This window comes from Acomys minous, assembly GCF_964271855.1.
Source record: "Acomys minous genome assembly, chromosome: 8".
Taxonomy (NCBI): domain Eukaryota; kingdom Metazoa; phylum Chordata; class Mammalia; order Rodentia; family Muridae; genus Acomys; species Acomys minous.
The window spans coordinates 4,250,220-4,274,357 of record NC_140489.1 but is presented as its reverse complement, the minus strand read 5'-3'; the positions used below and the strand labels follow the sequence as shown (position 1 = coordinate 4,274,357).

At 39.4% G+C, this 24,138-nt stretch overlaps 3 gene segments (V, D, J or C); all 3 read right to left on the bottom strand.

The window, feature by feature from the left end:
- LOC311603266 (immunoglobulin heavy variable 2-5-like) overlaps positions 1-24,138 on the bottom strand; it is a 153,295-nt gene that overhangs the window by 27,009 nt on the left and 102,148 nt on the right.
- Positions 10,432-11,162, bottom strand: LOC311603261 (Ig heavy chain V region 108A-like). The segment is given in 2 exons: positions 11,082-11,162; positions 10,432-10,998 (listed from the first exon to the last, which is right to left on the bottom strand).
- On the bottom strand, positions 13,181-13,844 carry LOC311603379 (Ig heavy chain V region 3-like). The segment is given in 2 exons: positions 13,761-13,844; positions 13,181-13,677 (listed from the first exon to the last, which is right to left on the bottom strand).

The window sequence follows — 24,138 nt, the reverse complement described above, 5'->3', positions numbered from 1 at the left end:
TCGTTAGGACCGCCCGTTATCCGCAGCTGTGGGCCTTGCTGACAGGGAATAACTGCTGCCTTAAAGCTTCTGGGAGCAGTCTAAGCGGCTTTTGTCGCCAGCCACAGGGACGAACTGCTGGCTCTGACTGGGCTCTCCCTAGCTGTATCCCACAATATAGGGAGCTGTGGCTCATGCATGCAGGGTATAATTACTAATTTATAGCAAGCTGTGAGTGGCCTGGCATAAGGGGCGTGGAAACTGCTACCTACTCAGATACTGCCAGTGGCCTGAAACCGTATGGTTACAGGCACAGATCCTGTAATCTCCAACAGACAGATCCTAGCTGTGTCAGCTCCTGCAGACCCAGCAAGAACTCCCAAATTCATGGGAAAGGCTGGACGCTCCTACAGAGTGTAGAGGCAGAGCTAAAAGACAGCTACAACCCAGAAGATCTGATCCACCTGGGGTCTTGGCTACAAAGCAACAGGAAAGACAGACAGCTGGGATCAACCTACACAACCAGAGAGCTTGTGTGCTGACCTTACTCTAGATCCCAATACTGCTGACTTGAGATACAGCAGTAAGGGGAAAAGGCCCAAACAGAAACCTACTTCGCTTGACTCAGCCTGGAGCCTAAGGTGTTGAGAAAAATCTACAGGAGTAGAATCTGAATCACCAGCCTGGTCCAGGGAAGTACTCCCTGTTCCCCACAGGTAAGGGCACCCTACCTATAATCAGACATCAACTATCCACTCCCAAACAGGGAAGGTCACTACAAACCACCTCCCAACATTAGAGTCACCAAAATGACAAGGGGACAACGAAAGAATGCTAACAAAAACCAAAACAGGATGGCATCTCCAGATCCCAGCAATCCTAATGAAAACAAACTGGAGAACCCAAAAACAATTGATATACATGAAAACCACCTCAAATCCTTAGTAAGTAAGATGATAATGGAAGAAACAAATAAATTTTGTAAACAAATGCAGGAGGAAGCAAACAAGAGGGCTGATGACTTAAAAGAGTCATATAAAGAGGCATTTGAAGAATTTCAGAAAACACAAATAACCAGATGAAGGAAATTATTAAAACAGTTCAAGACCTGAAGATAAAAATGGAAGATATCATAAAAGAACGCACGGAAGAAAAACGTGATCGAGAAGCAACAGAAAAGAAAGCAAACATCTCAGAGGTGGCCTTATCTAACATATTGCAAGTAATGGAAGAACGAATATCAGGACTTGAAGATACAATCACACAATTGGAAACAATCATCCAGGATAATGCTAAATCTGAAAAGTTCCTGACACAAAGCATTCATGAAATGAAAGACAACATGAAAAGACAAAACTTGAGAATAATAGGGATAGAAGAAAGAGAAGGCAACCGACTCCACAGCCCAGAAAATATCTTTAACCGAATAATAGAAGAAAATTTCCCCAATTTGAAGAAGGAGATGCATACGAACATACAAGAGGCCTACAGAACACCAAATAGAATAGACCCAAAAAGAAAATCTTCCCGCCACATAATAATAACAACACAAAATATACAGAACAAGGAAAAAATATTAAAAGCGGCAAGAGAAGAAGGATGAGTAACATATGAAGGCAAACCTATCAGAATTACTCCTGACTTCTCAGCAGAGACCATGAAAGCCAGAAGGTCCTGGACAGAGGTTCTGCAAACGCTAAGAGAACACAGATATCAGGCAAGACTACTATATCCAGCAAAATTATCAATAACCATTGGAGGTGAAGACAAGATATTCCATGACAAAAACAAATTCACACAGTACCTAGCAACAAATCGGGCTTTATAGAAGTTACTAGAAGGAAAACTCCACCCCAACTGGTCAAACTACAACCAAAAATACATAAGAAATAAATAACTACACCATTGCAAAATAACAACTTCACAAAAACTCGATTGTTACAAATACCAAAAATGAAGGGGCTTACCAATCATTGGTCGTTAATATCTCTCAACATTAATGGTCTCAACTCTCCAATAAAAAGACACAGACTAACAGAGTGGATGCATAAACACGACCCAACATTCTTCTGCATTCAAGAAACACATCTCAACCACAAGGACAGACATTGCCTCAGAGTAAAACGTTGGGGAAAAATATTCCAAGCAAATCGTCACAAGAAACAAGCTGGGGTAGCTATTCTAATATCTAATAAAATAGACTTTCAACCAAAATTAGTCAAAAGAGACAAGGATGGACACTTCATACTTGTCAAAGGTAAAGTCAACCAGGAAGACATCACGATTTTGAACATCTATGCTCTGAATACAAGGGCTCCGACATTTGTAAAAGAGTTATTAACAAAGCTTGCCCCATTCATCGATACCCACACATTAATAGTGGGAGACTTCAACACCCCACTTTCAATCAAGGATAGGACTTTGATTTCAAAACTAAGCCGGGAAATAACCTCATTAACCAATGTCATGAATCAAATGGATCTAACAGATATCTACAGAACTTTCCACCCAAACGCAAAGGAGTATACCTTTTTCTCAGCACCCCATGGAACGTTCTCTAAAATTGATCACATAGTTGGTGACAAAGCAAACCTCAACAGATACAAGAAGATTGAAATAATACCTTGTATCTTATCAGATCACCATGGTCTAAGGCTGGACTTCAACAACAATAGAAATAACAAAAAGCATACCAACACGTGGAAACTAAACAACTTCTTACTTAATGACACATGGGTCACGGAAGAAATAAGGGAAGAAATAAAAGACTTCCTGAAATTCAATGAAAATGATGGAACAACATACCCAAATTTGTGGGACACATTGAAAGCAGTGCTAAGAGGAAAATTCATAGCACTAAGTGCCTTTAAAAAGAAAATGGAATCATCCCACATAAACAACTTAACAACACATCTGGAAGCCCTAGGAAAAAAATAAGCAGAAACACCCAAGAGGAGTAGACGCCTGAAAATAATCAAACTCAGGGCTGAAATCAATAAATTAGAAACAAAGAGAACAATCCAAAGAATCAACAAAACCAAGAGCTGGTTCTTTGAGAAAATTAACAAAATAGACAAACCGTTAGGCAATCTAACTAAAAGACAAAGAAACGGTATCCAAATTAACAAAATCAGAAATGAAAAGGGAGACATAACAACAGACACCAAAGAAATACAAAGAATCGTAAGGATCTACTTCAAAGACATTTATGCCACAAAATTTGAAAATTTAAGGGAAATGGACAAATTTCTCGACCAATTCCATTTACCAAAATTGAACCAAGACCAGATAAACAAATTAAATAGCCCTATTTCGCCTATAGAAATAGAAGCAAACATTGATAGTCTTCCAACCAAAAAAAGCCCAGGGCCAGATGGTTTCAGCGCAGAATTCTACCAGTCCTTTAAAGAGGAGCTAATACCGAAACTATTCAAGCTATTCCGAAAGATAGAAATAGACAGAATATTACCAAACTCCTTCTATGAGGCCACAGTCACATTGATACCTAAACCCCACAAAGACCCAACAAAAAAAGAGAATTTCAGACCAATTTCTCTTATGAACATTGATGCAAAAATACTCAACAAAATACTCGCAAAGCAAATACAACAGCATATCAAAGACATCATTCACCATGATCAGGTAGACTTCATTCCAGGAATGCAGGGATGGTTTAACATACGGAAATCCATCAATGTAATCCACCATATAAACAAACTGAAAGAGAAAAAACATATGATCATCTCTTTAGATGCAGAAAAAGCATTTGACAAAATCCAACACCCATTTATGTTTAAAGTTCTGGAGAGATCGGGAATACAAGGCACTTTTCTAAACACAATAAAGGCTATATACAGCAAACCAATAGCCAACATTAAATTAAATGGAAAGATACTCAAGGAAATCCCTCTAAAATCGGGGACCAGACAAGGCTGCCCACTTTCCCCATATCTCTTTAATATAGTTCTTGAAGTTCTAGCCAGAGCAATGAGACATCAAAAGGAGATCAAGGGGATCCAAATGGGAAAGGAAGAAGTAAAATTATCCCTATTTGCAGATGATATGATAGTGTATATAAGTGACCCCCAAAATTCCACCAGAGAACTCCTACAGCTGATAAACACCTTCAGCAAATTGGCAGAATACAAAATAAACTCAAAAAAGTCAGTAGCTTTCCTATATACAAATGACAAACAGGCAGAAGAAGAAATTAGAAAAATTACTCCCGTCACGATAGCTACAAGCAATATAAAATATCTAGGAATAACCCTAACCAAGCAAGTGAAGGATTTATTTGAAAAAAACTTTAAACCTCTGAAGAAAGAGATTGAAAATGACATCAGAAGATGGCGGGATCTACCTTGTTCGTGGATTGGAAGAATCAACATAGTAAAAATGGCCATCTTACCAAAAGCAATTTACAGATTCAATGCAATCCCTATCAGAATACCTACTAAATATTTTGAAGATATTGAAAGAATTCTCAACTTCATATGGAGAAACAAAAAGCCCAGAATAGCAAAAACAATCCTATACAATAAGAGATCCTCTGGAGGAATCTCCATACCTGATCTCAAGTTGTACTATAGAGCAACAGTAATTAAAACAGCATGGTACTGGCACAGCAATAGGCTAGTGGATCAATGGAATCAAACTGAAGACCCAGAGATGAATCCACACACATTTGCTCACCTGATTTTCGACAAAGAAGCCAAATCCATTCAATGGAAAAATGACAGCATCTTCAACAAATGGTGCTGGTCTAACTGGATGTCTACATGTAGAAAAATGAAATTAGACCCATATTTGTCACCATGCACAAAACTCAAGTCCAAGTGGATTAAAGACCTCAACCTAAAACCACAGACATTAACCCAGTTAGAGGAAAAAGTGGGGAAGAGTCTGGAACTCATAGGCACAGGAGACAACTTCCTGAACAGAACACCAACAGCCCAGGCCTTAACATCAACAATTAATAAATGGGACCTCATGAGGCTGGGAAGCTTCTGTAAGGCAGGTGACACTGTCAAGAGAACAAAGCGACAGCCTACAGACTGGGAAAAGATCTTCACCGACTCTTCATCTGACAAAGGTCTAATATCCAAAATATATAAAGAACTTAAGAAATTAAACACCACCAAACCAAATAACCCAATAGAGAAATGGGGCGCAGAGCTAAATAGAGAATTTCAACAGAGGAATATCAAATGGCTGAGAAACACTTAAAGAAATGCTCGACCTCCTTAGTCATCAGAGAAATGCAAATCAAAACGACACTGATATTCCATCTTACACCCATCAGAATGGCTAAGATCAATAACTCAACTGACACCTCATGCTGGCGAGGGTGTGGAGAAAGAGGAACACTCCTGCATTGCTGGTGGGAATGCAAACTAGTACAACCACTTTGGAAAGCTATCTGGTGCTTTCTCAGAAAAATGGGAATAGGGCTTCCTCAAGACCCAGCTATTCCACTCCTTGGAATATACCCAGAGGATGTACTACCACACAACAGGGACATATACTCAGCCATGTTCATAGCTGCCTTATTCATAATAGCCAGAACTTGGAAACAACCTACGTGTCCCTCAATAGAAGAATGGATAAAGAAACTGTGGTACATTTACACTATGGAATACTACTCAGCTATTAAAAACAAGGAATTCCCAAAAGTTGTGGACAAATGGATTGAACTAGAAATTGTCATAATGAGTGAGTTCACACAGAAGCAAAAAGAGCTAAATGGTATATACTCACTTATATCGAGACACTAGTCCAAGGTGTACATCCCCATGAAAAACTGTACCTACCAGGATAGTGGGTAAGAGGGGAGGACATCCTATTGAAACTTTAGGTGTGAGAAGCCTGGGAGAAAGAGGAAATGGAAGGATCCAGTGGGTCCTGGAAAACTACAGGCGAGTCTGGGCCCTGGGGTCCTCCGCAAACTGTGGCAACAGCCAAGGAAAAAATAGGCAGTAAAAACCTTGAACCCCTACCCGGACTAGCCGATGGACATTCTTCACTGTTGAGTGGAGAAGGAGATCTAACTTTCACACAAACTATGGTGCCCCATATTTGAACATGTCCCTTGGACGGAGATGCCTGGTGGCACTCAGAGGAAAGATAATAGGTCACCAAGGAGAGACTTGATACCGTATGAGCATATTCAGGGGGAGGCGGTCCCCCTCAGACACAGACTTAGGGGATGGGAGGGGAGTAGGGGGGAAGTGGGAGGAAGGGAGGAATGGGAGGATACATGGGATGGGCTAACAACTGAGATGTAATATGAATAAATTAATAAAAATGTATTAAAAAATAAAATAAAAATAAAATTAAATAAATAACTCAAAAAAAATAAATCAGCAACAGTAACAACTGAAGAGTCTTCAGCAAAGCATCAAGTATGTCTGTAACAACCTTGTGTCCAATGACTGTGGGAGATGGTCCTATGTGATTGTGATCAGTGTTCTATAACGGGCTTGTTGTAGGCACAAGGTTATTGTGCAGTTTAATTTCTGCATTACTGTCTAAGTGTTGTGTAAACCCTTCTTTCCAATTGTCCTCCTTTTGTGTAACTAAAACAGCCTACAGACAATTGATGACCAAAGGAGAGAATATGGCTGGACTTCCTGCCATCCAGGGATGGAGAAGTTAGGGAATTCATCCACAGGGAGAGGCCCAAGGAAGATACAGAGTTAGGAGCTGAAGCAGAAGAAATCCAAAGAAGAAATCTACAAAGTACAAATATGGCTGGGATGTTTGCTGGGAGTGATACATAATAGCAAAGAGAGTTAAGAAAAGAGTTTAAATATTCGGATTGTATTGTGAAGCCTTGTATTGTGAAAGAATCTCAAATATTGTTTTGGTAGCCAGGTTAAGAAATAAGAAACAAACACTGTTTTATAAAATAGGTTCAACAACTGGAGTCCATCAAAGGCAGAATTTACATTAATCTAGCAAGAACTTATATAGAAAATAAGACTACAGAGGAGGTGTGTAGTTCTTTTCAAGAGCAAAGGAACTGCAGTTTCTAGAGCAGAAGCTCACAGTGCCATAATTAGACAGACCCCTGCACAGCAGCAAGGTCTCCAGATGGATGAAGAAAAACAAAAATTGACACATGCAAACCCCAGAGAGGCAGTTTCTTTCCATGGAGAGAAAAAAAAGTGGCTTTTTAACACAAGAAAACTTTTCAATTCAAGACTTTCCTAGCCAAGGCATGAAAACACCTTTGCAAAGGGTCTCTTCATAGCCTAAGTCCTAAAGGCCAGAAGAGAAATACTTGTGGACCCAACAACTTCCCAAAATATGGGAGGCAACAGGATCCAGTGGAGGAGGCAGAAAAATGTCAATGCCTGGAAGAAGTAGCCAAAGACACCTAAAGCCTCAACAATCTGAATTGGTAGAGTCTAAAGGAAAGCTGAATCTAGCAAGAGGTTTAGAGATTTTTTAAAAGATTATTTTCTGTGTTGAAAATGGAAGACAGTGATATAGTCCTTCTGGATTCCATTTCTGTTTGCCTCTCTTAGCATATTATAATATCTGGATTGCAAGACACCCCCCAAGAACCACCAGGAATTGAATACAATGTAAACTGCACAGAATCACTTTATTTAACAAGCTCAGAGCTCAGACCTTGAGTCCTCCATCAAATGGGAAGATGGCAGCCCCAGCTGATCTGGTCCAAGGCTCTTAAAAGGGAAAACCACAATTAAGCATTTCCAATCTTTGATCTTTAAGCTGATTGGAAGGTGCCTCTAGGCTAAACCACAAGGGGGACTTTTTATTTAAACTATGCATCATAACCCAATTGACCTGCATTCTGATTAGTTGACAGCTACACCTTGTGTAAGCTTGTTGATTTTCTCTGAGACACAAAGGAGACTCTTTTTGCCTAAAAGCAGGCATGAAAATGAAAAATATGATTGTATCCTTGAATCTCAAATATGAATTATTTAACATATATTTTAGGAAACACTATTATTTATAACTCTCAAAGACTTGCTATTAGAAGGGAGTGGACTATTTGCTTATTCTGAACAGGAGGTAATGACCAACTTGTGACTTGAAAAACATTTTTCAGCGCTAAATCTCTGCTTCAGGGATGTATTTACAAATCCACAACCCTTTGTGGAGATCTCCTCTTCAAGTAGTGTGAAGTATCTGGGTCCTGAAAGTAACTTCTCCAGCAGGTATCAGACAAGTCACTGAATCAAGGTGTTACAGACACTTAACAGATGCTTTTGCAGTGCACTGCAGAATTGCATTGAAGCCAAAACCAGACACAAAAGATTCCCCTGCATTCTGGTCAATTATTGGTTTCCACAAGTAGGAGACAGCAGTGTTCTTAACATTTCAAATTCACCAAGTATTTGCAAAATCTAGAGCAAAGAATTGGCCTAGGATATTCATGCCTGCACATTCCCATAAGATTTTATCCATATGAAGCACATGACATTTAGATTTTTACAGAAAGTGAGTATCTTCTGTAGGAATATGCAATATTAATATTCTGATCTAAAAATTCTTCATACTGAATTATTTTCCTTGAGATTATGAAGTACCATAAGTCTCCCTACTGGTTGATATTCACCCACTATCCAAAACCAAGTATTTTATAGAAAAAGGGAGACCACAGTGTATGCAATGGACTGTGACAGTTGATGCTGCATCAGTGTTCTGTAAATACTTGAGAATATAGGCCATGTTACTGAGACTAGGAGAGAAGGAAATATGGGCCAATGATATGAACATAGAATGAGGTGATAAATGAGTTGTATGAAATTATTTAAAAATACTTTTGACCAAATTATAGGAAATACACTTCTGTGGCTATGCTTTGTAATATAAGTATATCTTACAATCTAAGAGACTAGATCTTCTGCTGAAACACAAAGCCAGAATTAACAAGACACCTTCAGGTTACATCAGAATTGACATGATTGGTTGAGTTTTTGTTTGACCTGAGGTTAGTGAATTGGGGTTTCCAGGCCTTATTCATATTATTATTCTCCACTATTCCAGATAAAGTTCTTTGCACTCATGATCCAGAGATATTTTTATCATTGAGTAATTTATTCATTTTGTCATGCATTGCTAGGATCAGTCACATTCTGGATTGGCAAAAGCAAGCACATGAGCTTCCTGGAGGCAGCCCACTGTTTCTTGCACAACTCATGCAGGACCATTTATGGTTGCTATACTGCCTTTCCATGCAAATACATTATATCTGGCACATATAGGTGCTATTCTCTCTGTTGGTCAGATTTCCGACAGATGATATTATAATTCCTGATGCTTTCTAATTGATTTAAATAACTTTAAGCCCCCCTGTAATATACTGAAAACTGTTAGGAGCACTATAATCATCCATGTGACTTACAGCAAGATGGAAAACAACATTGCATTAAATGAATAATCAAGTAAATACATTAATTCTAGGTTTACTCCAAGGAGACAGCCCAGGTGTGCATCATGATAAGAAAGAGAATATGAATATGGAAAAGGGAAAGAAACATGTTTATCTGTACAAGACAAGAGAGACACCTGAGTCATGGAAAAACATTGACATAAAAAATGTTATTTCTTTGAACACATAACATACATTTGAAATTAGCAAAAGATAAAACTTCAACTTTGAATTCATAATGAAGATAGAGTAAAACTACTGCTTTAAAGTTGTAATAAACAAAGTACCTAGTTAGATATTAGGATCAATATTTCTACTGAAACTCACCTTTCATGTAACATGTTGATTTGTTTTTGAATGATGTAATTTTTCCATACATAGAAAGTCTTTTTATTGCATAATAAAAGAACCCAGGGTAAAGTTAAGAAATTGTTGAAACCATATGTTTCATACAAAAATTGTCTGTCTGTTTATATGTCTGATTGTATATATTGCCTGCATGCATACATGAATACATGTGTGTGTGTGTGTGTGTGTGTGTGTATGTTCATGTATATGTGGATGAATGGTGTCTTTGGGAGCTCCCTTGGGTTGTGTATTAATTGGATGTGTCCATGTGTGTGTGTGGGGGGGTCATAAAAATCTGCCTTGCTTTGTCTGCCAAGGTAGAAATAGCAAAAACACCAGCCTGGATCTTTAAGAGTTGAAGTGTAAATATCAAGGAAATAGCCTGGAAGATGAATAGTTAAACTACGTAGAAAAACACCAGCCACCAGATGAGCATACACTAACACTGCGACCTGCCTCAGTTTACCCTGAGTGGTGGAGCTTATCACTAACATCCTGGCTAGAGTGACTTGTAAAAGATAAGTCTCCTCAGGACAAAGGACCTCACCTGGGCTGTTGAACAATCCCTAGCAGAAAGGCCGTCCATCAATGTGACCCATCTTGGTTTACACTGTGTGTTGGAGTTGGTCTCTATCAATGCATCTTCATGGTTTCCCCTTCTATATTGTTTTATTAAGAAGAAACATGTCGATGGAGATGGTCAGTGGAGAAGATGTTGAAAGGTCTGGTGTACTGTAGAGGTATCCTAAACTAACATCACTTTACTCATAGATGTCCTTTTACAAGGTAGACAAAGGCACTACAGCATGGTGAGAAGGAAGCAGAAAAATGAATGTTCAAAATGATTATTTCTGAGCAAGTCTCCAGGCTAATGTCCTCTGTCTTCTCAGGCTCAGGGTAGCTTTCTGCACCTCCAGAGTTTCTGACAGACTCAGGATGTGGTTGTATCACTGTGTCTCTTGCACAGTAATAGACCGCAGAGTCCTCAGATGTCAGGCTGCTGAGCTCCATGTAGGCTGTGCTGGAGGATGTGTCTACAGTCAGTGTGGCCTTGCCCTGGAACTTCTGGTTGTAGCCAGTTCTACCAAGTGCAGGAATAATATATCCAATCCACTCAAGGCCTGCTCCAGGCTTCTGCTTCATCCAGTGCATAGTGTAGCTAGCGAAGGTGTAGCCAGAAGCCTTGCAGGACAACTTCACTGAGGACCCAGGTCTCCTCAGCTCAGCCCCAGACTGCTGCAGCTGGACCTCGGAGTGGACACCTGTGGAGACAAAAGCAGAGTTGATAGCATTGTCACCTCAGTCCCTGGCTCCTTTTCAGATTTGGAGCTGGTGAGCCCCTTACCTGTTGTTACTGACAGGAGGAAGAGGATGATCCAGCTCCATTCCATCCTTAGGGATGATGTGTTCACTGACTGTGGAGAGGACACTGACCAGATGTTGTTTTAGGGGTGTGGAATCCTTGTATTTACCACCATAGACTCAAGTAATTTGCATATTCATGAGATGGTCCTTCTTAGATAAACCCATAGTCCAGCAGAGGAAGAAGGAGGTGCAAACACCTGTGTCAGGCAGCAGGATGCTGAGGTTCAAGTCCTAATCCTCTGAGGAAATGCATTTCATACTCTCTGCCTTTTTTCAGATATATGCAATTAACATTTGTGTGAGAAGGTGGAACCATTGATTCTTCTGTGAGTGAGTACACTGCCAATCATTTTCAGCACTTTAACCCATGATGAATATCTCCATCACTCACTACACTCTGCACACCGAGAGCTGAGAGCAGCACTAATCGATGTTATAAACATAAATATTAGTGAAGCAGTTTGACACCTTGACCATGAGCACTCTGGTATACTAGGGATTGTTTCATCTATAGCCATGGACTTTTGACCATGTTTACCTACGTCAAACCCTTTCCAATGTTCAGGCCAAAAGTACAATTTAAAAGAAGTCGGTTGCAGCCAAGTAGAATATAGGCAGTAAACCTCGAACCCCTACCAAGACCTAGCCAATGAACAGGACATTCTCCACCATTGAGTGGAGAGTGAGAACTGACTCTCACATGAACTCAAGTGCCCCATTTCTGACCACATCCCCTGGATTGGGAGTTCTGGCGGTACTCAGAGGAAGGATAGCAAGTTACCAAGAAGAGACTCGATATTCTAGGAGCATATATAAAGGGAGGAGGTCTCCGTCAATCCCAGACATAGGGGAGGGGAGAAGGGGGAAGTGGGAGGGAGGAAGGGAGGAATAGGAGAAAACAAGGGAAATGCTAACAATCTACATGTAATATGAATAGATTAATAATTTTTCCATACATAGAGAGCCTTTGATTCTGATCACATAAAAACCCAAGAGAGAACTAGACAGTAGTTGAAGCCATCTTCTTCATCCAAAAACATGTCTATCTGTTTATGTCTGACTCTCAGAATATATTTTCTATATGTATGCATGTAAATGTTTGTATATATATATATATATATATATTCTGTATCTTCATATATATGTGGATGAATGGTGTCTTTGAGAGCTCTTGTGTATGTCTATTGATTGTACATGTGCATGTGTGTGTGTGAGGTCCACAAAAATCTGCTTCCCTTGTCAGCCAAGGTATAAATAGTAAGGCCACCAGCCTGGAACTCTCAAAGTTAAAGTTTAAATAGCAAAGATAGCAGCCTAAAAAATTAAGAGTTAATGTACATAGAAAAATATCAGTCACCAGCTGACCAATCAGCAGTGCTACAACCTGTCGATGCCATCCCCGACCAGAAGGAAAGACACCAACACCGGGAACTCTTCTTGCAGCAGTTTATTCAGGAACTTTTGACTACCGGAGTGACCCCGGGAAAAGCTCCCATAGAAACTTTACAGTGTGCCCGGTCCTATCAGAGACTGCCACATTTTCGCTCTTGTTTGGTGCATTCGGATCACGCCACCTCACGCTACTCCTTGTTCAGATCACTCCACCTCACGCTATGCGTTCAGGCATGCGCATAAGGGGCTTGATCAAAGGCGCATTGCGCATGCGCATAAGATACTCAATCAAGTTCACATTGCTCATGCGCATAAGGGGCGCATTGCACCAGGGAAGCAGCAGGGGTGCTGCTATCTGTGGCTCTCCACAACATCCTGCCTCAGTATACCCTGTGTATTGGAGCTGTTCTCTAGCAACCTGGATAAAATGACCTGAGAAAGATAAGTTTCATCACAGGTAGCACCTCACCTGGGATGCTGCAGAGCCTCTAGCAGAAAGCTGGACCACTGTTACAACCGGCCTTGGTTTGCCTGGTGAGCAGGAGCTGGTGTATATAAAGACATCATCATGGTTTTCACTTTTCCTTATTTTCATAAGTAAGAAATGTGGATATGGAAGTGGTCACTGGTGAAGATGTTGAAAGGTCTGGTGTACTATAGGAACAACCTAAATCAACATCAATTTATTCATAGATGTCGTTTGATAAAATTGACAAAGACACTATAAGACTGTGAAATGGAAGAAGAAAAATGAATGCTCAAAATGATCATTTCTGAGCAAGTCTCCAGCCTAATTTCCTCTGTCTTCTCAGGCCCGGGGTAGCTTCCTGCACCTCTGGAGTTTCTGACAGACTCAGGATGTGGTTGCAGCACTGTGTCTCTTGCACAGTAATAGACTGCAGTGTCCTCAGATGTCAGGCTGCTGAGCTCCATGTAGGCTGTGCTGGAGGATGTGTCTGCAGTCAGTGTGGCCTTGCCCTGGAACTTCTGATTGTAGCTAGCACCACCATTTGAAGGATTAATCACATCAATCCACTCCAGCCCCTGTCCAGGCTTCTGCTTCATCCAGTCCATAACATAGCTAGTAAAGGTGTAGCCAGAAGCCTTGCAGGACAACTTCACTGAGGACCCAGGTCGCCTCAGCTCAGCCCCAGACTGATGCAGCTGGACCTTGGAGTACACACCTGTGGAGACAAAAGCAGAGTTGATAGCACTGTCACCTCAGTCCCTGTCTCCTTTTCAGATTTGGAGCTGGTAAGCTACTTACGTGTTGTTACTGACAGAAGGAAGAGGATGATCCAGCTCCATTCCATCCTTAGGGGCAGTATGTTCACTGACTGTGGAGAGGACACTGACCAGATGTTGTTTTAGGGGTGTGGAATCCTTGTATTTACCACCATAGACTCAAGTAATTTGCATATTTATGAGATGGTACTTGTTAGATAAACCCATAGTCCAGCAGAGGAAGGAGGTATAAACACCTTGGTCAGGTAGCGGGATTCTGAGGTTCAAGTCCTAATCCTCTGAGGAAATGCATTCCATACTCTCTCCCTTTTTTCATATATATGCAATTAACATTTGTGTGAGAGGGTGAAATCATTGATTCTTCTGTGAGTGAGTATGCTGCCAATCATTTTCAGCACTTTAACCCTTGATGAGTGTCTCTATCACTCACTACACACTGCACACCGAGAGCTGAGAGCAGCACTAATCGATGTTATAAACATAAATATTTGTGAAGCAGTTTGACACCATGATCATGAATACTCTGGTCTACTAGGGACTGTTTCATATATAGCCATGGACTTTTCATCATATTTACCTAGGACAAACTCTTTCCAAAGTTCAGGCCAAAAAATACAAATTAAAAGAAGTCGGTTGCTATGTAACAAGCAGGCACTAATGGGTACATCTTACCTGAAGGCTGATGTAGACTTTGAGGCCTGGGACTGCATGAGATCACTGATGTCTTTACTCATCCTTCAAGCTACACAGCACCTTCCTGCATAGGAAACCTGGCCAACAGGGAGAATTTATAGCAGGAATTTTTTTTTCTGTGTTCTACAAGCAAAGTCCTTATCTAACAGCTGAAAGGGAGAGGAGAGGAATTTTAACGACCTACTTTGACCTCAGTGATATGATGATAAGCACGAATACAAATGAGGACATGGAGGTCATGAAAGGCTGATCCTCTCTCACTCTTGACAAGAGTGTAGACAAGTGTACTGACTTTGAAATCAGTTTGGAGAATTCAACAAAAATTAATAAATAAAACTATCCTTTATCCCATCTCTGTCCCTCCAAAGCACATAGTCAAATTACTGTACAAATTATTATAGAGGCACATGAACTTCCATATTTCTTCACAGCATGTTACTCATGCTTTACTCACAGCAGCTGAGAATGGAATCATCCTAGATTTCAAACAAAGAACAAATAGACAGTGTAGGCTGTGTTAGACATTATGAGTGCATCCACTGTGAATCTGTCTGAAACTTCTCTACTGAGATTTTTCTGCCAGTGCTTGGGATATCCATCCAATCAATTAAATCCTATGGCCAGGGTTCGGATCCACCCACCATCCGCATAGAGGAAATAGGGAAGCTATCTGAGGGAAATTTTTGCCAGGTAACCTTTCATGAAACTCCAGGACTCCTCATTCCTCACCAAGACTCTAGCAGCTTAACCTAGGAGTGACACCTATAAAAAAGTGCCATGACCTATTCTGTCTCTGTCTTCCCCTTGGCCCTACTCCTAGGAATGCACTTTCCTGTAGTTGCAGTCAAGTAGAGATGATCCAACTTTATGCCAAGGTGTGAACCTGTGTGCTCAGAGACTGTGGAAAAGTAGGTACTAATATGGTACTGTTGGCTGGGAGGACATCACTGTATTTAGAACTACAAACTAATTTATGAAATCAAGAGGAAATGTATTTCTTAGATGAAGGCATGAATTTTTTTATAGATAAAACTCGTAGAGTTTTTCTGTTAGTCAGAAGCATGGTGATGTTCTGGTATTTGATAAAATGCATTCAAGCAACATCCTAGCACCTGTCCACTCAGAGCTCATCACTGGACTAACAATACATTCCCCACACCCATGTTCATTTTTGGAAACCTCACAACAAGTTTTCAACAGACATCTGAAGCTCCTCAGTGTCAACCATATTTCTGATGATGACAAGATGCATTGGCCATCCTACCCCATCCAGACACATAGAGCTCTTCCATCCCACTGAGAATTTAGTCGCCATATCCATGTTCCTTAACGTGAACCACACTTCAAGTGTTCAAGAATAACATGAAATCTCCCATGATCAACCACATTTACAATGCTGAGAAGGTGCATTGTCCATCCTGTTTCTATCAGACACTTATTTACAGTTTTGGATGCTGCTGTCCAGCACAATCCAATGATCAACAGGACTATGAAGACCTCTCATAGCAGCAACAAACTCTGGGACATTTTCCCCCTTGTTGCTTAGGATTCTGAGGCTCCAAGAACCTCTCCAGGGTTGTAGCATGGAAATGGTATGTGTCAACATTGCCATGATTTCTGAATATAAGGATTTTGGCAATGAATTCCATAGAAAGTTCTGGAAGACACTCAGTGAACAACTTCCTTATCTGCTTCAGCTGCTCCTTATTAGAAAATTGGTGGATCTACAGTGCCCCCTGCTGGTCCTGATAACTCCTTTGTGTAACTTCTCACACAGGGATTAGCTTGCTTACCTCTCTTCTTTGCAATGTACCTATTGATTTTGAGAAGATATTTCAACAACGAAAGGTGAGCTGTGCCTCCAACATTGTCTCCATGAACCATAGTCCTTTCTCTAGGGGCTGTTAGATTTTTCAATAGAAGTGACCACTGATGAAGTAGTGAGTTAACAGACTAAAAATTAGAGATAGGAGCTATAAGCTCTCTACAAGATAGTTTTCCCACTGCTGAAGCTGGACTTTAGACAGAAACTTCAAAACACCCCAAAGAGGAACAAATGTGACACCTACAGATCAGTTCCAACCTACATTAAATATTTGCCCATCTGAGAAGTAACTAGAATTTTTTAAAAATTCAGCTGTGGTTCACTCTGCTTGCAAACTCAGCATATGTATTACAGGTGGACTGTATGCTTTTGTGTAAAGACTTAGCAGGGGTGGTGTTTTCCTTTTTCCATGTATCTTTTTTAATTAATTTATTCATATTACATCTCAATTGTTAGCCCTTCCCCTGTTTTCTCCCATTCTTTCCTCCCTCCCACTTCCCCCCTTCTCCCCTCCCCTATTTCTGGGATTGACGGAGACCTCCTCCCCCTATATATGCTCTTAGAATATTGTGTCTCTTCTTGGTAACTTGCTATCCTTCCTCTGAGTGCCACCAGGCCTCCCTATCCACGGGATGTGGTCAGAAAAGGGGCACCAGAGTTCGTGTGAGAGTCAGATCTCACTCTCCACTCAACGGTGGAGAATATCATGTTCGTTGGCTAGGTCTTGGCAAGGGTTCAAAGTTTGCTGCCTATATTCTGCTTGGCTGGTACCTTAGTTTGAGGAGGACCTCAGGACCCAGATCTGCCTGTCATAAACTTCTTCCCATTTATCTTTAAATGTAAGAAATATTGAGTGGGTCCTGAGGCAACCCTCTTCTCTCTGGATCTAACTCCCCCAAGCTCAATATTCTCTTATTCATAGAAAGTCATGACTAATGATTTTCAGAGTCTTGGATATACTTGCTAAGGCTTTGAGAACGAGAGCTCTGGTGCTGAATTACCTGCTAAAATCTCAAATGTGTTAGTGTAGCCATGGCAAACATATATGGCACCTGTTTGTGTGTGTGTGTGTTTGTGTGCACGTGTGTATATGTCTCTGCAAGTGAACACATACAGTAAATCATTTGAAAGAATGCAACACACCTTCATGTTAAAAGTCTTAGATAGATCAGACATACAAGGCACATTTCTAAGTACAATACTGACAATATACAGCAAGCTTATAAACAACATCAAATTGAATGTTAGAAACTTAAAGCAATTCCACTAAAATCATGGATAAGACAAGGCTCCCCACTCTCACCATAACTCTCCAATGTAGTACTTGAAATCCTATCTACAGCAATAACTACATAAATCAAGGAGAAAGAAATGGGAAAATAAAAATTCAAAGGGTCTCTATTTACAAATGATTGTACACATAAGTGACCACAAAAATTCTACCAGAGAACTTCTACACCTGATACACACCTTCAGTGACATGGCTGGATTCAAAATTAACCTTAAAGATACAGCAGATGTCCTATACCTAAATCCCAAAGTGCTGAGAAAAAATAGAGCAACAGCACACTTCACACTAGAAACAATACAAAGTACCTTGGTGTTACCCTAACCACCAAAGTAAAAGATTTGTAAGACAATAATTTCAATTCTCTGAAGAACGCAATTGAAGAATAAATCAGAAAATGGAAATTTCTCCCATGATCATGGATTAGTAAGATTAACATATAAAATGGTAATATTACCAAGAGCAATCTACAGATTCACTGTATTTCCCAACAAAATATCACCAAAATTATCTACAGATTTTAATTTAAAAGAACATTTTAATCTTCATATGTACAGAAAAAAGAAAAAAACAGCAGAGATTAGATTTTTAAAAATCCTATACAATAAAAGAACTTCTGCAGGTATCTATATTCCAAATATAAAGCTTTATTTCAGAGCATTAGTAATAAAAACTGCATGGTACTGTTATAGAAACAAACTGGTTAATATATGAAATCAAATTAATGGCCCAGAAATAAACACACACACCAATGAATGTTTGACTTTTAACAAAGAATCCAATTCCATAAAATGGGAGCAAAAGCATCTTCAACAAATGATACTTGTACTAACTGAACATCTACATGCAGAAAATAAAATAGTTCCATAATTATTACTCTACGCAAAATTCAATTTCAACTGGATCAAAGGGATCCTTGTGAACAGACCACAGGGATCCTTGTGGAAGTGGTGGGGAGGATAGAAGGACCTGGAGGGGACAAGAACTCCACAAGACCAACAAAGTTTAATACCCTGGGCTTAGGGGGATTATGGAGACTGAAGCTGCAACCAACAACTATGCATCGACTGAATCTAGGCCCCTACATGTATGTAACAGATGGGCAGTTTAGTTTTCATGTGGGTCCTCTAGTAAGGGGAGCAGAGGCTGCTTCTGACATGGACTCTCTTGCTTGTTTCTGATCAGGAACCCCTGGCATGGCTTCCTTGCCTGGCCTCGGGGTAAGAGAATGTGCTCAGTCCTGACGCAACTTCTTAGGCTGCAGTGAGTTGTGGGAACTCAACTTTTTTTGTAAATAGCAGGGATATGAGGATGAGGGAGGGAGGGAGGGAGGGAGGATCATACAGAAATTAGGGACATGGAGTTATCAGGAGGTAAGGGAATAAATATAAAAAGTCCTTGGCTAATGTGAACAGAAATTGCTTTTAAAGTAAATACATGAATTGACAGAAAGAGAGAGGGCTGTAGAGAGGGGAAGGTTAGCAATTTCATACTCATGAATTCTCATTTACATGTTATCTCTAAAACAAAAAGAATAAAAACTAACCCACAAGGTATGTGCATTATATCCCTGATATCTCCAAGACTTATAACATGAACTTAGATTTTGTTAAATACTTTTTCACATCTAAGGAGATGATCATGGGAGTTTTTTTTTCTTATAGTTCGTTTATATGGTAGATAACATTGATGGATTTCTGTATATTGATCCACCTCTGCATGCCAAGGGTGAAGCCTACTTGGCCATAGTGGGTATTTTTTACATGGTTTTGGATTTGAGTTGTGAATATTTTATTCAGTATTTTTGCATCAATATCATAAAATAAATTTGTCTGAAATGCTCTTTCTTTTTTGGGTCTTTGGGTGGATTTGGTATTGAGGTTACTGTGCTCTTAGAATGAGTTTTGTAATTTCCTTCTGTTTCTATTCTCTGTAATAGTTTAAAGAGTATTTGCATTAGCTCTTCTGTGAATGTCTGGTAAAACACTGTACTGAATCCATCTGGATCTGGATTTTTTTTTTGGAGGGGGGAGATTTTGATGAGTGCTTTTATCTTCTTAGGGGATATAAGATTACTTAATTTGTTTACTTGGATATGATTCAACTTTGGTAAGTGGAATATATCAAATAATTGTCCATTTCATTTAATTTTCAAATTTTGTGGCATATAGGCTTTCAAGTAAAACCTAATGATTCTTTGGATTCCTTCCTGGCTGCTGTTTTGTCTTCCTATTCTTTTCTGATTCTTTATGATTTGGAAAGTGTCCCTCTGCCTTTTGCTAATTTGATTAAGGGTTTATCTATTTTGTTGAACTTCTCAAAGAACCAGCTCTCTGAATTGGTCTCTATGTTTCTAATTTCTTGATTTCCACCCAGAGTTTTATTATTTCCAGCCATCTACTCCTCTTGTGCACCTTTGATTCCTTTCATTCTAGAGCTCTTAGGTGAACTTTTAGATTGGTAGTTTGAGAACGCTCCATTTCTTTATGGAGGCACTTAGTGCTATGAAATTTCCTTAGTGCTTATGTAAGCACTGCTTACATAAGTTTGGGTAGGTTATGTCTTCATTTTCATTTAATTTTTAGGAAATATTTAATTTATTTATTTCTTCCCTGACCCTGTTGTCATTAAGTAGAGAGTTTTTCAGTTTCCACACATCTGTGGACTCTTTGATATTTCTGTTCTTGTTGAGGTCCAGGTTTAGTCGATGGTGGTTTGATATGAGATTATTTAAATTCTCTTGTACCTTTTGAGGCTTGCTTTGAGACTGATTATATGGTCAATTTTGGAGACGGTTCAGTAGAAGAAGTTATATTCCTTTTTGAGGGTGAAGGTTCTGTAGATATTCATGACATCTGTTAGTGTCATAATTTTCTATTTAGTTTCTGTTTCATTGACCTGTCTTTGGCAATTTTGTGTTGTTGAAGTCTCCCTAATAATGTGGGAGGATCAATGTGTGGTTTAAAATTTATCAATGTTTACTTTACAAATGTGAGTTCCTTTGCATTTGAGGCAAATATGTTCAAAATTGAGATGCCATCTTGGTGGATTTTTCCTTTGATCATTATGAAGTGACCTTCCCCATCTTCTTTGATTAATTTTGGTCAAAAGTCTATTTTGTTTGTTATTAGAATAGCTACCCCAGTTTGTTCCTTTGTTCCCTTTTCTTGGAAAACCTTTTTCCAGCCCTATACTCTCAGATGATGACTATCTTGGTGGCTGAGGTGTGTTTGTTGTATGGTTCGCATTTGTGCATCCATGATGCCTTTTTTTTTTGTCTAGGCTCAATAGAAGAAGATGTGCCTGGCCCTACTGCAACTGGATGTCCCAAGCCCTGTTGATATTCACAGACGCCTCCTTTTCCCTGGAGAAGTAGAGGAGTGCTGGATGGAGAGGGAGAGGAGGGGAGACATAGAAACTGAGAGGACGAGTGGGAGGAGAAGTTGTGATTAGGATAAATAAAAAATAACTTAATCAATGTATTTTAATAAAAAAGAAATACTTCAACTGTTTTAGGTTTCCAAATCGTCCCTCAAATGGACTTAAAATTTAGCAATCTCTCCCTTCATATAGCCTCTCTTCCCTACCTAGTCCCTCCACACAGTCTGATGCTCCCATTCCAGGACCCAACACATCTACCCACAATTATTTACTCATTTCCCATTCCTAGGGAGAAACTTCCTTCCTCCTAGCTCCTAACATCTGTGATCATAGTGATTTTGTCCTGTCTATGGAAAGACTTAAAACATAACATCCAGAGAGGAGTGTATATGTACATATTTGCTTTTCAAAGCCTGAATTATCTCATTCTAAGTGAATTTTTAGTTCCATCCTTTTCTTGTGAATTTCATTATTTTATTTTTAAACATTGGAATAATATTCTGTTGTATTAGTGTGCCCTATTTTACTTAACTGTTTTTTGTTGATGGGCATCTAGGCTGTTTCTAACTTCTAGCTATTATCAATGGCGCAGAAATAAACGTGGTTCAACAAGTTTCCTTACTTAGATATAAAGTCTTTGGCTGTATGTTGAACAGTGATATAGTTGTATCCTAGGATAGATATATTCCTAGATTCCTGACAAACTGCCTCATATTTTCCTGTAATGACAACCTGTAAGTCTACATGTTTGCCAGCATGAGCTAATATCATTTTATTGATAGTGGGAGTTATTAATGGTATTGAATAAAAATCTCAAAGACATTCTGATATTCATCTCTATGATGATTCAGAATGTTTCTTCAAGTGTTTCTCAGTCATTTATATTTTAGATTTTGAGAGTTCCCTATTTAAAAGAATATTTCATTTTTATTTGAATTGTTTTCTTTATCTCCATTATTTAGTTCTTTACGCTTTTTAATTTTAGCTTAGTACCAAATATTAGTTTTTTTAAATAATCCCATTCTATAAACTGCTGCTTTATATAAATGATAGTATACTTTTCCATAAAAAAAAAGCTCATCAATTTCACCAGGTCCTTTCATGAACTACTACTTATGGTACTTATTGCCTGTACTATTCCTCTTCTGTTGAGAAAGTCTTTTCTGGTGCCAATAAATTAAAGACGATTTCTTTCTTTTGTAATATTCAGTGTATCTGACCTTGCCTTGAGGTCATTGAGCCATTTCATATTAAGTTCTGTGCATAATGATAATTATGGGTTCATTTGCATACATGTAGCCATCCTTTTTTGATGAGATCATTTCTTGAAGATGCTGTCTTTCTTTCTATTACATATGATTGATTTACTTATCAAAAATAAAGTGGCCTATAAGTGTATGGTGCCAAAAGCCATGCTGTTAAGGAAGCTTACTAGGCATGTGAACTGTCTAAAGGGTGATTCTTTCTTCACAAGGTCTGTACCGTTATGCACCCCCAGAACAGCTTCCAGCTGCTGACATGCTTTCAAGACCCATTGATTTGGGAAATCTCAGTAGGCATGAGAGATCTCTAGAAGGGATCCAGTATTTTGAAAGGTCTGTACCATGATGTACACCAGAATTGCTTCCAATCTCTGACTACCCAGTTGCAGCACTGGCGCTGCTAGTCTAGGCTATCGCGAGGGTCTGCAGATTGAAAAGACGACACAACAATGGGTCATTCCTATGAAGAGAAGCCATTTAATGGGAATAACAGAGCTGCTTATATAGGGGAGGAACCAGCAATCAAACAGCACTGTGGAAAGTCCCCAAGAGGGAGCAAACAAAGGGCCAAATAATGAGACTCAAAACAAGGAAAATGAAGGCAACCATTGGAGCACAATGTTTCAAATGCAGACAAAAACAAATAATGTTCAGTACCAGCACAGCTTTAGTTCCCCCACACCCTGTCAGTTGTATACTGCTGCATCTCTCTAAAATCTGGGATTAGAGATGGACATGGTGGCATAAGCCTTTAAACCCAGCAACCAGTAAGGGATGGACAGATGAATCACTGTGAGTCAAAGGCCAGCTTGGTCTACAAAGTAAGTCCAGGACAGCCAAGTTTACACAGAGAAACCCTGCCTCAAAAAACCAAAGAGAAAAAAAAACATCTGGCACTGGTGTGAACTATTACTTTCTGGGAATTGACTAGCTCTGATTGAGCAAACTTCCTACAAGACCTTGTTGAGGATGTACTGTTTGTTGTTCAGATAAATTAATCCCTGATTATGGAATTCCTAATTAGAATCAAATAGTTTTAAAAAGTTAAATTGTTTGAGATCTTCTAAAACAATTTAAGAGGTCTTATGGCTGCAATAAATACCTTTTTGGGCCTCCAGATGCCTCACTAAGGAAAGCCTTGCAGCAGATTCGTGGCTTCAGATAAGCTTCCACTCCAGGTGGCACCACGATTTCTTGTATTTCACCATAAATATACCCAACTTTTATTAAACTTCCCATGAACCCTGGACAGGATGGGGCTACCTAGATATGTCTAATTTTACTGTTTCATAGAGAAAGACAGATAAAATGATTGTCCTGAGTTCATTATGAACTAAGAGATAGCTGGATAATGTATAGTTAGATCAGTCCTAATTGAAAAGTCATACATTACCTTTGACACGCTGAACTCACTATGAAGTTAGGTAATGGATACCTAGATAAATGTTTAGATTTAAAATGTAACCTGTTATATTTTAGAATTTATCTGTTTTTGTGATTACTGCCCTTTTTGACTATGAGGTAATTCCTTTTCTCAGGTGTATAAGGATGGTGACCAACAATAAATGACATTGTAATGGGAAGCTTAACCTCTTGTGAAGTTAAGATGACTACATTCACCCATGTGTGTGTGAGTGGTTTATTCTCTCTCTCTCTCTCTCTCTCTCTCTCTCTCTCTCTCTCTCTCTCTCTCTCTCTTATTAATTTCTTATTTCCATATAGATTCACAAATAAGTTAGCAGACTTGAGACTATCATCAGCCTTTTAAGATTAACAGGCCTAAGTTTACTTTAGCTTACTGGAGATCTCTACAAAGAGGCCTATCTAAGGATCAAAGAGTCTCCTTTTTTTTTTGACACCCTGCAGTTTCTTGCCAGAATCCTCTTTTACACCCTCTGCCATAGGAAAATTGCGGTCAGTATAAGTTCTCCTTATTGGCCACAGTATATCC